Below are 14,200 nucleotides of genomic sequence, written 5' to 3' on the forward strand. Positions count from 1 at the left end.
ACATCCTATACGGGACAAGGAAGACTTCTCTCATATCAATGAGTGCACCACGATTCACATTAGCTCAATGATATGGGCCTAATCAGGAAATGTCGCCAACATTACTGAGGGGTATTTTGCCACCGTTTACATTTTTGATCTTGCCTGGTGGGGGAATCGAACCAACGACCTTCATCGTGCAAGGCGAGTGTGAATACCATTGCACCACGGTGGCACACAGGTTAAAACAATTTAAATCTTTAAATATAATTCATACATCTTTGTTCGTGAAAAAGGCCAATATCGCATTTGTTTTGGCCCCTGACTTACTAAGCCGACATATCACTTTTGTGTTTATAATTTTGTGCAGTATTTGGCGCTATGGCAATTCTCAACTAATTGTGGGAATTACGTCTGCGGCTGGTATAAAGCACTTGACTCTTATGAGGCTGGGCAAGCACGAACATAAATGTTCACAACTTCCAAGAATTCATTTAAATTTGAATTTGTTATGTTATAATAATTAAATGTATCTGACTTTCTGGTTGGCTGACCGAATTGTTACCACTTTAAAAGTATTCTGGCTTGTGTGCGGAGTTTTAGTTGAAATTTATTCAATTCTCAGGATAAAAGTTGTATGGAATTATGAATGTGATTATGATACAGGGTGTTGGAAGCTTGTATTGCATAATGGTAACAGTTTTGGTAAGAAAGTTGAGAAAGATTAAAAACTATTTTTCACATTCTCTGAGTAATAGTTTTTGTTTTTTTTTTTTTTTTTTAAATAAAATAACGATCGAAATATCGGTAAATAAATGCAGATATAAAACAAAAATCATTATATGTTTTATTTAAAGGACCCAGAGCCGAACGAAAACTAAAGAAAAACTTAAAGGAAACAAGTAAGAAAAGCGTTAAGTTCGGCCGGGGCGAACTTTTTATACCCTCCACCACAAATTTCAGCCATTTCGGTGGATTAATGTGACCACAACCTTCAAAAACCCGAAATCCGGAAGGTACCGTTCTATGGGGGCTATATGATGGCGTGGACCTATACCTAAAAATTTCTGGGGGAAAGTTTTATAAGCCTAAAGAAGACTAAATACCAAATTTCAGCCATCTCGGTGTGATAATGAGGCTAAAACCTTCAAAATATCGAAAATCGGGAGATATCGTATTATGGGGGTTATATCAACACGTGGACCTATATAAAAATTTTATGGTAGAAATGTTTCTTATGCTCTGGAAACACAAATACAAAGTTACAAGCGATTCTTTGGTCAAATGGGTCAGATACATTCAAAATATATTAAAATGACGCGTACTTTATAAGGGGCATTATGTGGGGGCTATACCAAAACGTGGACCTATATAACTTAACTTTGGTAGGAATGTTTTCTGGCCTCTGAAGACACAAAGTACCAAATTACAACCAATTCCGCGGTCAAATGGGTCTAATACGTTCAAAATATATTAAAATGACGCGTACTTTATATGGTGCCTTATATGGGGACAATACCAAAACGTGGACCTATATAACCCAACTTTGGTAGGAATGTTTTTTGGCCTCTGGAGATACAAAGTACCAAATTACAACCAATTCGGTGGTCAAATGTGTCAAATACATTCAAAATATACTAAAATGACGCGTACTTTATATGGGGCCTTATATGGGGGCTATACCAAAACGTGGACCTATATAACCCAACTTTGGTAGGAATGTTTTTTGGCTTCTGGAGACACAAAGTACCAAATTACAACCAATTCGGTGGTAAAATGGGACAAATATCTTAAAAATTCCTTAAAACGACGACGCGTCACGCGTCATTTTGTATGGGGGCTATACGAAAGCGTGGACCTACATAGCCCGCTTTCAATACCAAAAGTCCTACGTACATATAATATATTTTGCCAAAGTTTCATCAACCTACGTCAATCCGTTCGGACGCTAGAGTGATTTCCACAGACGGACAGACGGACAGACGGACAGACGGACGGACATGGCTATATCGATGTAGAATTGCACGCTGATCAAGAATATATATACTTTGTGGGGTCTACAATGATTATTTCGAGTAGTTACAAACGTAGTGACAAACTTAATATACCCCCATCCTATGGTGGAGGGTATAAAAATATAACAAGTTTAAAGTCATCAGTCGGTATTTCTGATAGAGGCATACCCTCAGTTTCTGTAAAAAAAGATGGGGTCCACTCGCCTTGAATCTTACATCTGCGATGGGCTCTTCATAGCTTACGAGTACTTAAAATTCTATGGGATGAAGAAGCATAATAATTTTTGAAGCCCTAGTAGGTTTTGTCCTCATTGCCCCGCTAATATTAAGCAACACATTCTTTGGACATATCCACTATACAACATCTGCGTACATTAGGATTACACGCTTTTGTATAACCAGTGTGTCATCATTAGGGTTATGACTTTTTTACAACCTCATATCCCTGTATCATAGCGTGATGAGTTTTGCCATAAGATTACATAAAATCTTAATTATAAGGTGATTCGGTGAAAAAACCTCACGCACAAAATGATTTTAAAATTTTAATTTATCAAGATTAAGGACAATTTTTTGAAGTCACTGAAAACAGACATATAATTGAAAATAAACTTTAGAGCCACATGAGATAATTAAAATGACATAAAATTTATTTCTCACTATTTTTCTTCAATTCTGAGAATCGTAAAAATGTCGTAAACGCTTTTATTCAAAAATATAATTTTTTAACAAAAACCAAAAAATTTAAAATTTTTTCAAAGTGACTTTTTTCGCGACTTTTTTAATATTTGAATGAAATAAACGTAATTATAGTTATTAGTAGGCTTATATTCATTCGTGCAACAAAAAATAATTTTTTGAAAAAAAAATTTTTTTCATTTCATATATTTTTTCAAAAAATTATTTTTTTAAAATCTATTTGTGCGTGAACTTTTTTTATATTTCAATGGAATAAACGATAGCATAGTGATTAATAGGCAATAGTTCATTCATCCCTGCTACAGGAAATCATTTTTGAGGAAAAATGTCAAAAAGTCATAACCCTAGTAATCATACTATGAAAAAACGAAAGAAAAGAAAAACAACCCCCTCTAAAGTTGACGAACCCCGCAAACGTTTTAAGGACCATGATCTGCGAATCTGCACCTGGAATGTTCGCACTCTTTATAGAGAAGGTGCAGTCTTCGCATTGGCAGACGTACTTGAAAAGTACAAGGCCGATATTACTGCCATACAGGAAATAAGATGGATTGGGAAAGGCGTCACAACAACACCTGTTTTATAGCTGCCATGACGTAAAGCATGAGTTTGGTTGCGGATTTGTAGTTACTCGGAGACTAAAACATCTGGTATCCAGCTTCACTCCAGTGAATGAAAGACTTGCTGCAATTCGAATAAAAGCTAAATTCTTCAACATCAGCTTTATTTGTGCTCATGCTCCCACTGAAGAAAAGGACGAACAAACCAAAGATATATTTTACGAGCGCTTAGAAGAAACATATGACAGTTGCCCTGCCCATGACATTAAAATCATTCTAGGCGATTTTAATGCCAAAATTGGAAAGGAGAATATCTTTGGCCCAACAGTCGGGAAATTCAGCCTCCACAGTGAAACATCTGACAATGGTATGAGGCTGATAGACTTTGCAGCTGCAAAAAACATGGTAGTTAGCAGTACCAGATTTAATCATCTCGATATTCATAAGGGCACCTGGCTGTCTCCAAATCAGAAAACAAGAAATCAAATTGATCATGTTGTGATAGATGGAAGACATTCATCGAGCGTGTTGGATGTACGATCTTTCCGAGGCGCAAACATTGATTCGGACCACTACCTTGTTGCAGCAAAGGTACGCACCCGCTTAAACGTAGCAAACAAAGTACGAACAGACACAACACGAAAGTTAGACATCGGTAAGCTGCAATCACAACAGATAGCCACAGCATATTCCACTCAACTAGCCCAATTGCTTAATCAAAGCACTCCTCATCCCGATAACATATCAGCGCAATGGCAAAGCATTGCCCACTCCATGCAAACAGCCGCAAAATCCATACTTGGATACCAGAGGCCTCCACCAAGGAATCCATGGTATGATCAGGAGTGTCGTGCTGCCACCGAAGAGAAAAATGACTTTGGTACAGGCACATCCTCCTGTAGAGACCAGCAAGGTAATTTGGTAACTGATACAGATAGTGTACTCAGGATATGGAAAGAACATTTTTCAAAACTGTTGGTATCCAATAGCAGCGAAGACGACGAAGATACCACAGTCCCAATCCCAGAAGATGGTATTGAATGTATACCGCCCAGCCAAGATGAGGTAAAGACAGTAATAAATCGGCTGAAGAATAATAAGGCAGCAGGAGCCGATGGCTTACCAGCCGAGATGTTCAAAACCGGAGGCGACACGCTGATAAGGTGTATTCATCAGCTAGTTAGCACCATCTGGCAGGAAGAACGAGTACCCGACGATTGGAACCTGATTATCCTGTGACCCGTCCACAAGAAGGGAGATAAGACTGTATGCTCTAACTATAGGGGCATAAGTCTACTCCCTATTGCCTACAAGATCGTGTCAGGGATACCAATGGACCATACCAATGCGGCTTTATACCTGGCAAGTCCACCATTGACCAGATATTTACCCTGCGGAAAATCCTGGAGAAGACCCAAGAGATGCAAATCGACACCTACCACCTTTTTGTCGATTATAAAGCAGCCTTCGACAGCCCGCTGCGTTCAAAGGTATTCCAAGCCATGTCTGAATTTGGTATCCCCGCAAAGCTTATCCGTCTTTGCAAAATGACTTTAACTGACACGAGGTCCTCAGTTAAAATAGGAAAGAACCTCTCCAAGGAGTTTGGTACCAAAAGAGGTTTTAGACAAGGAGACAGCCTTTCGTGTGATCTCTTTAACATCCTGCTGGAAAAGGTTATACGAGAGGCAAACGTCAAAAGAAGTGGCACAATCTACACCAATAGTCACATGTTACTTGCTTATGCTGATGATATAGACATCATAGGCCGATCAGTAAAAGAAGTAACTGATACCTTTATGAAGGTCGAAGGAGAATCTGCTAAAGTGGGTCTGGCGGTAAACGGTGAGAAGACCAAGTTGATGGTGTCGACGCGCAATGCGTCCATTGAGCTCGGACCGACTGTGGAAGTTGGTTCCTATAATATTGAGGTAGTAAAAGACTTCGTCTACCTCGGCACCTCCGTAAACACAACAAACGACATCAGTTGTGAAATAAAAAGAAGAATTATATTGGCCAACAGATGCTACTTTGGTTTAAGTAAGCAGTTCAAAAACAAAGCCACATCTCGTCAAACAAAAATAACGCTTTACAAAACACTGATACTACCCGTGCTGATGTATGGCTCCGAAGCCTGGGTACTTGCGCAAGCAGACATGGCAGTGCTTGGTGTGTTTGAGAGAAAAATTCTTCGAAAGATCTACGGACCAATCTGCGTTGACGGTGAATATCGACGTCGCATTAACCACGAGCTTTATCTGTTGTACAACGACATCAATATTGTTAAACGTATCGAGATGCAGCGATTGCGTTGGCTAGGCCATATCATAAGAATGAGCGATGATGACCCCGCTAAAAAGGTGTATAAACACGGACCGCTTAGCGGTGCACGCAGAATTGGCAGGCCAAGGAATAGATGGCGCAAACAAGTGGATGATGAGATGAAAAGGCGCGGTATTCCAGAAAGCGAAGCAACAAATAGAGAGAATTGGAGATCTTTTCTTAGTTCGGTCTATAGAACAAATGTTCTGTAATTGGCCAGCTAAGTAAGTAAGTGTGTCATCCTAGAATTAAATCCCAATTTTGAGCCGTTCCCTCTACTACAGGTTGACCAAAATCTGGGGGCTTTGTAGCCTTTTCTTGGATGTGGTCTTCCTATTCAGAATTACTCCCAGGTATTTTAATTATTTTGAATTGCGTATTGTCTTATTCAGGACAACTGGTCCCTCGGCGGCTCCCACTATCGTTATAACGGCTAGACCCTTCTGCAAAGCAGATTTTGATTTGGTAGTTGTTCCAGAATAAATCTGCTTATTTTCGTTTTGCCCTATTGCAGAGTCTTCGGATGTCTTTGCCATTGTTACAAATTTATCCTCCTGGGGTTTTCGTAGGCAGATTTCCTTTCTCGAAGCGGACAGCTTTCATCGAATGACTTTACTAGTGCCTCCGAAAATTGATCCATATCCTCAGTGCTTAGAAACTTTTCATTTTCTTTCCCGGCCTGTTTTCATACATGCTTTTTAATTTGTTCCGGAAAGCTATCGGATTTGGTGGTTGCCTCGATAGTTTAAACCTAACCATTTATTAATCATGAATATATCCCTCGGATTTTTTCAGCACGGAAAATAATTTAAAAAGTTGAAATTCTTTAAAAATCAATATTTTGAAACCTGTAAAACTGAGTCCATATCTACATTAGGCAAATTTTCCTTGCGGCAATTGTCAGTTTGCTGGAGAGAGAGAGGTGAGGCATCCTCTCAACACCCTATCTTACCAATAAACTGACAATTGATGCAAGGAAAATTGCCCACTGTATATATGGACCATTAGAATCAACTAACTATGTAAATTTTCACCTAATCGACAAAAATATTCCCTTTTTAGACATAAATACGGAAATAAAAAAATTGTGAAATTCCCCACTGAATTTTTATTCATGATTGCCCTGATAGTAATATCTAAATAATTTAAAGGGCAAGACTCCTTTTGTTAGTGTTGCTACTACGCTACGAGTTTGCTTTATCTTTATCACCAGCTGCTGCAGTTCCAACGTAGGTGGTAATGTCGGCGAGTCAAACGGCAGATATACCTATGCTAGGCATATGTTCCCATTCCCTTTTTTAGCATAGTGGCGTCCGACGTGTCCAAAGACCTTGTTCTTTTCGTTCCAAGGTTCCTGGATTAAAATGGATTTCATTAAGTTTTCCATGAGAGCTACAGTTGCCGCTTAACACCGATGGAGGTTTATTTGGATGATAGTTTCTGCTCCCTCTTGTGTGTTTCTCGGTGGTTCAACTTCCTCCCGACTGTTTAGTTGGGCATCATCCAATTCAATTGCGAAGCTGAGTGCTTTGGAGATGTAGTAGACCTCGCCCTTTACTTGACTGAAAAGCGAGAGATCGTCAAGCCGCAATACAAGGAGAGTGCCATACTCTTTCTCCTCCCCGTGAAAGATTTCCCATTTCTTCACTTCAAAAGCTCTTTTTCTTCTTTGATGGTTTACCAGTGTTCTGTTCTTCAGAAGTAAGGGAGTGCTTTGATCTACTTATACCCCCCACCACAGTATGCAGGGTACATTAAGTTTGTTTTTTCGTTTGTAAATCATTGAAATAGTCATTTGTGACCTTATAAAGTAGATGTATTCATGGTCAGGATAAAATTCTGAGTCGATCTAGCCATGTCCGCCTGTTGTAATTACTCTAGCGTCCGCAACAATTAAGCTAGAGCGACATATTTTTGCACCCGAGTATGTTTTTGCCATAGGCAGGCCGAGTTAGAAGATGGGCTATATCGACCCATGTTTTGGTTTAACTCCCATATAACGGTAACCCCAGATTTTCGGCACTTTGATAATAGCAAAAATTTTAAACCGAATCAGCGGTAATTTGACATTTAAGGTTCATATGGGTCACAATAGTTCTTCATCAAAAATTGTCAACACAGGCCAATGTTTAGGTATAGCCCTAAATAACGGTACCACCCGATTTTCAGTATTTTGAGGGTTTTAGCTAAATTTTTTTGACTGAACTACCCGTAACTTGACATTTGAGATTCTCTGTAGTCATGAACCTCCACCTCTAAAAATTATCAACATAGGTCCATGTTTTGGAATAGCCACCATATAACGGTACAACCCGATTTTCAGCATTTGAAGGATTTTAGCTAAAATTTTTAACCTAGCTAACGAACTAGCTTTAATGTGACATTTAAGGTTCTTATAGGACATAACACTTATCACGGTGCGCCTTAACTAATTTTAAATGGAAGGTGCTTACTCCTGGGAAGTTTTTGCAGATTCTAAAACTACAATGCTCATAGATGAGAAATATCAAGAAACAAAAAAAAAAACGCCGGAGGGATTTTCAAATAAATCGCGATTTAAGTTCACATTTTTTCTTTAGGTTTTCACGATTTTGCTTGGAAAGCATTTTTTACTGAATTAACCTAGCCTAACATTTGAGATTCCCCGCAGTCATAAAACTTCTCCAGCAAAAATTGTCAACATAAGTCCATTTTAGGTATAGAAACCATATATCGGTACCTCCCGATGTGCGGCATTTTATAGGGGTTTAGCTATATTTTGTTACTGAATTGCCCGTTTTTTGACAATTGAGGTTCCCTGCAGTCGCGAATCTTCTCCACAAAAAAATTGTTAATAAGTCCATGTTTTGTTATAGACCCTATATATCGGTACCTCCCGATTTTCGACATTTTGAGGGTTTTAGATATATTTTGTGACTGAACTGCCCGTTATTTGACAATTAAGCTTCCTTGCAGTCACGAATCTTCTCAACATAGATCCATTTTTTGGAGTAGCCCCCATAAACGGTACCTCTCGATGTTCGGCATTTTGAGGGTTTAAGCAGCATTTTTTACTGAACTAACCTAGCCTAACATTTGAGATTCCCCGCAGTCATAAAATTTCTCCAGCAAAATTTGTCAACATAAGTCCATTTTAGGTATAGAAACCATATATCGGAACCTCCCGATGTGCGGCATTTTTTAGGGGTTTAGCTATATTTTGTTACTGAACTGCCCGTTTTTTGACAATTGAGGTTCCCTGCAGTCGCGAATCTTCTCCACAAAAAATTGTTAATAAGTCCATGTTTTGTTATAGACCCCATATATCGGTACCTCCCTATTTGCGACATTTTGAGGGTTTTAGATATATTTTGTGACTGAACTGCCCGTTATTTGACAATTAAGGTTCCTTGCAGTCACGAATCTTCTCCACCTAAAATTGTCAACATAGGTTCGGGTTTAGGTATAGCCCCCATATAGCGGTACCGCCCGATATCACCGCCCGACGTTCCCAGTGCTCAAAAAACTCTCCACATAAAATTAATCTATCTATATTAATAAAAGAGTAGAGTGACTGATTCACTGACTGACTGACTGACTGATTGATTCATCAACGCCCAGACGAAACGGCTGAAGCTAGAATCATGAAATTTTGGGTGAGGGTCACTCTTGGTCCGAAGGTGACAGATAAGGCTTGGTTTTTGGAAATTCGAACCGGAAGGGTACGAAAAGTACTAAAAGGTACTAAATATGGTACCGTTTGTATTTGGCGAACCGGTAGAGCTAGAACTTTGAAATTTGGAATGAAGGTTACTGATGGAGTGTAGGAAAGATGCACTAAAGGGTTTTTAGAAATTCGAACTATAAGTGTACGAAAAGTACTAAAGTGTACTAAATTTGGTGCCAATTCGTACTTTGTGAACGAATAAAGGTTATAGGTTGAAATTTGGTGTGAGAATCAAGGTTAAAAGGTACAGTTGACATAAGGAGGTGGTTTAGGAAAAGTGTACTACACATGTGTACGAAAAGTACTAAATGGTACTAAATTTGGTACAATAATGATTTGTGCGAACGGATAGAGCTGGAATCCTGAAATTTTGAACTAAGGCTACTGTTGGAGAGTAAAATGGATGTAGTTTTAAAAATTCATACTTATGGGTACGAAAAGTACTAAATGGTACTAAATTTGGATTTAGTTTGAACGGATAGAGCTAGAATCCTGAAATTTTGAATTAAGGCTACAGTTGGAGGGTAGAATGGAGGTAGTTTTGAAAATTCGTACTTATAGGTACGAAAAGTACTAAAGGGTACTAAATTTGGTACAATTAAGATTTGGGCAAACGGATAGAGCTTGAATCCTGAAATTTGAATTAAGGCTACAGTTGGAGGGTAGAATGGAGGTAGTTTTTAAAATTCGTACTTATAGGTACGAAAAGTACTAAAGGGTACTAAATTTGGTACAATTACGATTTGGGCAAACGGATAGAGCTGGAATCCTGAAATTTTGAACTAAGGCTACTGTTGGAGAGTAAAATGGATGTAGTTTTAAAAATTCGTACTTATGGGTACGAAAAGTACTAAATGGTACTAAATTTGGATTTAGTTTGAACGGATAGAGCTGGAATCCTGAAATTTTGAATTAAGGCTACAGTTGGAGGGTAGAATGGAGGTAGTTTTTAAAATTCGTACTTGTAGGTACGAAAAGTACTAAAGGGTACTAAATTTGGTACAATTACGATTTGGGCAAACGGATAGAGCTGGAATCCTGAAATTTTGAACTAAGGCTACTGTTGGAGAGTAAAATGGATGTAGTTTTAAAAATTCGTACTTATTGGTACGAAAAGTACTAAATGGTACTAAATTTGGATTTAGTTTGAACGGATAGAGCTGGAATCCTGAAATTTTGAATTAAGGCTACAGTTGGAGGGTAGAATGGAGGTAGTTTTGAAAATTCGTACTTATAGGTACGAAAAGTGCTAAAGGGTACTAAATTTGGTACAATTACGATTTGGGCAAACGGATAGAGCTTGAATCCTGAAATTTGAATTAAGGCTACTGTTAGAGAGTAGAATGGAAATAGTTTTGAAAATTCGTACTTATGGGTACGAAAAGTACTAAATGATACTAAATTTGGTACAATTATGATTTAGGCGAACGGATAGAGATGGAATCCTGAAATTTGAATTAAGGTTGCTGTTAGGGAGTAGAATGGAAGCAGTTTTGAAAATTCGTACGTACTAAATTTTGTACAATTTGGATTTAGGTTGAGCGGGTGGATAGAGCTGGACTCCTGAAAGATTTGAATTAAGGCTGCAGTTGCAGGGAAGATTGGAAGTAGATTTGAAAATTCGTACTTATGGGTAAGAATAGTACTAAATTTGGTACATTTACGATTTGGGCGAACGGATAGAGCTGGAATCCTGAAATTTTGTACTAAGGCTACCGTTGGAGAGTAGAATGGAAGTAGTTTTGAAAATTCGTTCTTATGGGTACGAATTGTACTAAATGATACTAAATTTGGTACAATTATGATTTAGGCGAACGGATGGACCTGGAATCCTGAAATTTTGAATTAAGGCTACTTTTAGAGAGTAGAAGGGAAGTAGTTTTCAAAATTCGTACATATGGGTACGACAAGTACTATATGGTACTAAATTTTGTACAATTTGGATTTAGGTTGAACGGATAGAGCTGGAATCCTGAAATGTTGGATTAAGATTGATGTTGTAGTATGGGATGGAGATAATTTGGAAATTCGTACTTATGGGTTACGAAAAGTAATAAATTTGGTACAATTAAGATTTGGGTCATCGGATAGAGCTGAATTTCTGAAATTGGAAATAAAACTAAGAATGGCTACTGTTGGATAGTAGAATGGAGTTGTTTTAAAAATTCGTAAAAGTACTAAGTGGTACAAAATTTGATACAATTTGGATTTAGGATGAACGGATAGAGCTGTAGCACTAAAATTTCGAATTAACCTTGATGTTAGAGTATGGGATTGAGATAATTGGGAAATTAGTACTTCGTAGGCTACATTTGGAGTGTAAAATGGAAGTAGTTTTGAAAATTCGTACAAAAAGTACCAAATTTGGATTTGGGTGAACGAACAGAGCTGGAATAATCAAATTTAGAATTAAACTTGCTGTTGGGGTGTAAGATGGAGTTAGTTTTGCAAATTCTTACTTACGGATAAGAAAAATACTACGTTTGGTACAGTTTGGATTTGGTTGAACGAATAGAGCTGGAAACCTTAAATTCGTAATTGAGATTAATGTTGAAGTGTAGGATTGAGGTAGTTTTGGAAATTCGTACTTATGAATACGAAAATAACTAAATTTGGTATAATTTGGATTTGGGTCAACGAATAGATTACTGTTGGAGTATAGGATTAAGGTAGTTTTGGAAATTCGTACTTATGGGTACGAAAAGTACTAAATGGTACTAAATTTGGTTTAGTGGGTATTTGGGGGAACGGATAGAGCTGGAATCCTGGAATTTGGTAAGACTACGGTTGGAGTGTAGGATTGAGACATGGGAGTAGTTTTTGAAATTCGTACTTATGGACACGAAATATACCAAATGGTACAACTTGATTTTGAGTGCACTGATAGCGCTGGAATCCTGTTTTTTGAAAATAAGTTTACTGGTGAAGTGAAGGATTAAGGTAGTTTTGGAAAATCGTTCTTATGGGTACGAAGAGTACTTAGTTGCACTCAATTTGTTGTTGGGTGTAGGGACAGTTCAGGAATCTGTATTTTTTTTTGATGTAGTGTGAGTATTGGTGTGCAATGTTGGTCTCGCTGTTAACATGTAAGGGTGAGATATGGCTGATCTTTTTGAAAATCGAACTAAAGCGGTACGAACAGTACTAAAATATTAAACAATAAATATTGATTAAAATTGATATAAGTACAATAAAATTTTTAGCATTCGCCATTTCCATTATATTATGTTATTGCTTATTTGTTTTTTATATCCTTTCCGCATACGAAGTAGCGGGCACTTTGCTAGTAATATTATAAAAGAGTTCAGTAATGATGACTGACTCACTGACTGACTGATAATCAACGCCCAGGCTAAACGGCTGGCGCTAGAATCTTGAAATTTTGGGTGAGAGTCACTCTTAGTCCGAATAGGTCAGATAAGGCTCGGTTTTTGGAAATTCGAACTAGAACAGTACGAAAAGTACTAAAAGGTACTAAATATGGTACCCTTAGTATTAGGCAAACGCGAAGAGCTAGAATTCTGAAATTTAGAATGAGGTTCACTGATGGAGAGTTAGAAAGGTGTACCAAAGGGTTTTTGGAAATTCGAACTATAAGTGTACGAAAAGTACTAAAAGTTACTAAATTTAGTACCATTTGGTATTACGTGAACGGATAGAGCTAAAATCTTGAAATTTGGAATGAAAATCAAGGTTTAAAAGATGAGTTGATATAGAGAGGTAGTTTTGAAAATGTGTACGAATAGTACTAAATGGTACTAAATTTGGCACAATTTGAATTTGGGCGAACCGATATACTTGGAATTCTGAAATTTGGAATTACTCTTACTGTTGAAGTGTAGGCTTGAGATATGGAGGTAGTTTTCGAAATTCGTACATATGGGTACGAAAGGTACTAAATAGTACCAAATAAGGTACAATTTGGATTTGGGGGAACGGATGGAGCTGGAATCCTGAAATTTAGAATTAGGATTACTGTCGGAGTGTAGGATAGATGTATTTTGAAAATTCGTACTTTTGGGTACGAAAAGTACTAAATGGTACCAAATTTGGTAGTGATATTTGGAATTAAGATTACTATTGGAGTGTGGGATTGGGATACTTTTGGAAATTCGTACTTATGGCAACGAAAAGTACTAAATTCGTACTTGTGGGTACAAAAAGTACTGAGTGGTACTAAATTTGGTACAAAGGGATTTGGGTGAACGGATCGAGCTGGAAACCTGACATTTGGAATTGAGATTACAGTTGGAGTGTAGGAATGGGAAAGTTTCGGAAATTTGTACTTATATGTATGGAAAGTACTAAATGGTACTAAATTTGGTACAATGGGGATTTGGGTGGACGAAAAGAGCTGAAATCTTCAATTTTGAAATTAAGATTACTGTTTGAGTGTAAGATTGGGATAACTTTGGAAATTCGTACTTATGGGAGGTAAAAGTACTAAATAGTACTAAATTTGGTACAATTTGTATTTGGACGAACAGGAAGAGTTGGAATTCTGAAATTTGGAATTAAGATTACTGTTGGAGAGTGGAATTGAGGTGGTTTTGGAAATTCGTGTTTATTTGTATGAAACGTACTAAATGGTACAAAATTTGGTACAATTCTGATTTCGGAAAATGGATGGAGCTGGAATCCTAAAATTTAGAATAAAGATTACTGTTGGAGTGTAGGGTTGAGGTAGTTTTAAAAATTCGTACTTATGGGTACGAAAAGTACTAAACGGTACTAAATTTGATACAGTTGAGATTTGGGTTAACATATAGAGCTGGAATCCTGAAATCCGATATTACAATTACTGTTGGAGAAATGGAATGAATGAATGGTAGTTTTGGAAATTCGTGCTTATGGGAACAAAGAGTACAAAATGGTACTAAATTTGGTATAATTTGGATTTGGAAGAATGCATTGAGCTG

This window comes from Musca autumnalis, unplaced genomic scaffold, assembly GCF_047663935.1.
Source record: "Musca autumnalis isolate F117 unplaced genomic scaffold, ASM4766393v1 scaffold_4, whole genome shotgun sequence".
NCBI lineage: Eukaryota > Metazoa > Arthropoda > Insecta > Diptera > Muscidae > Musca > Musca autumnalis.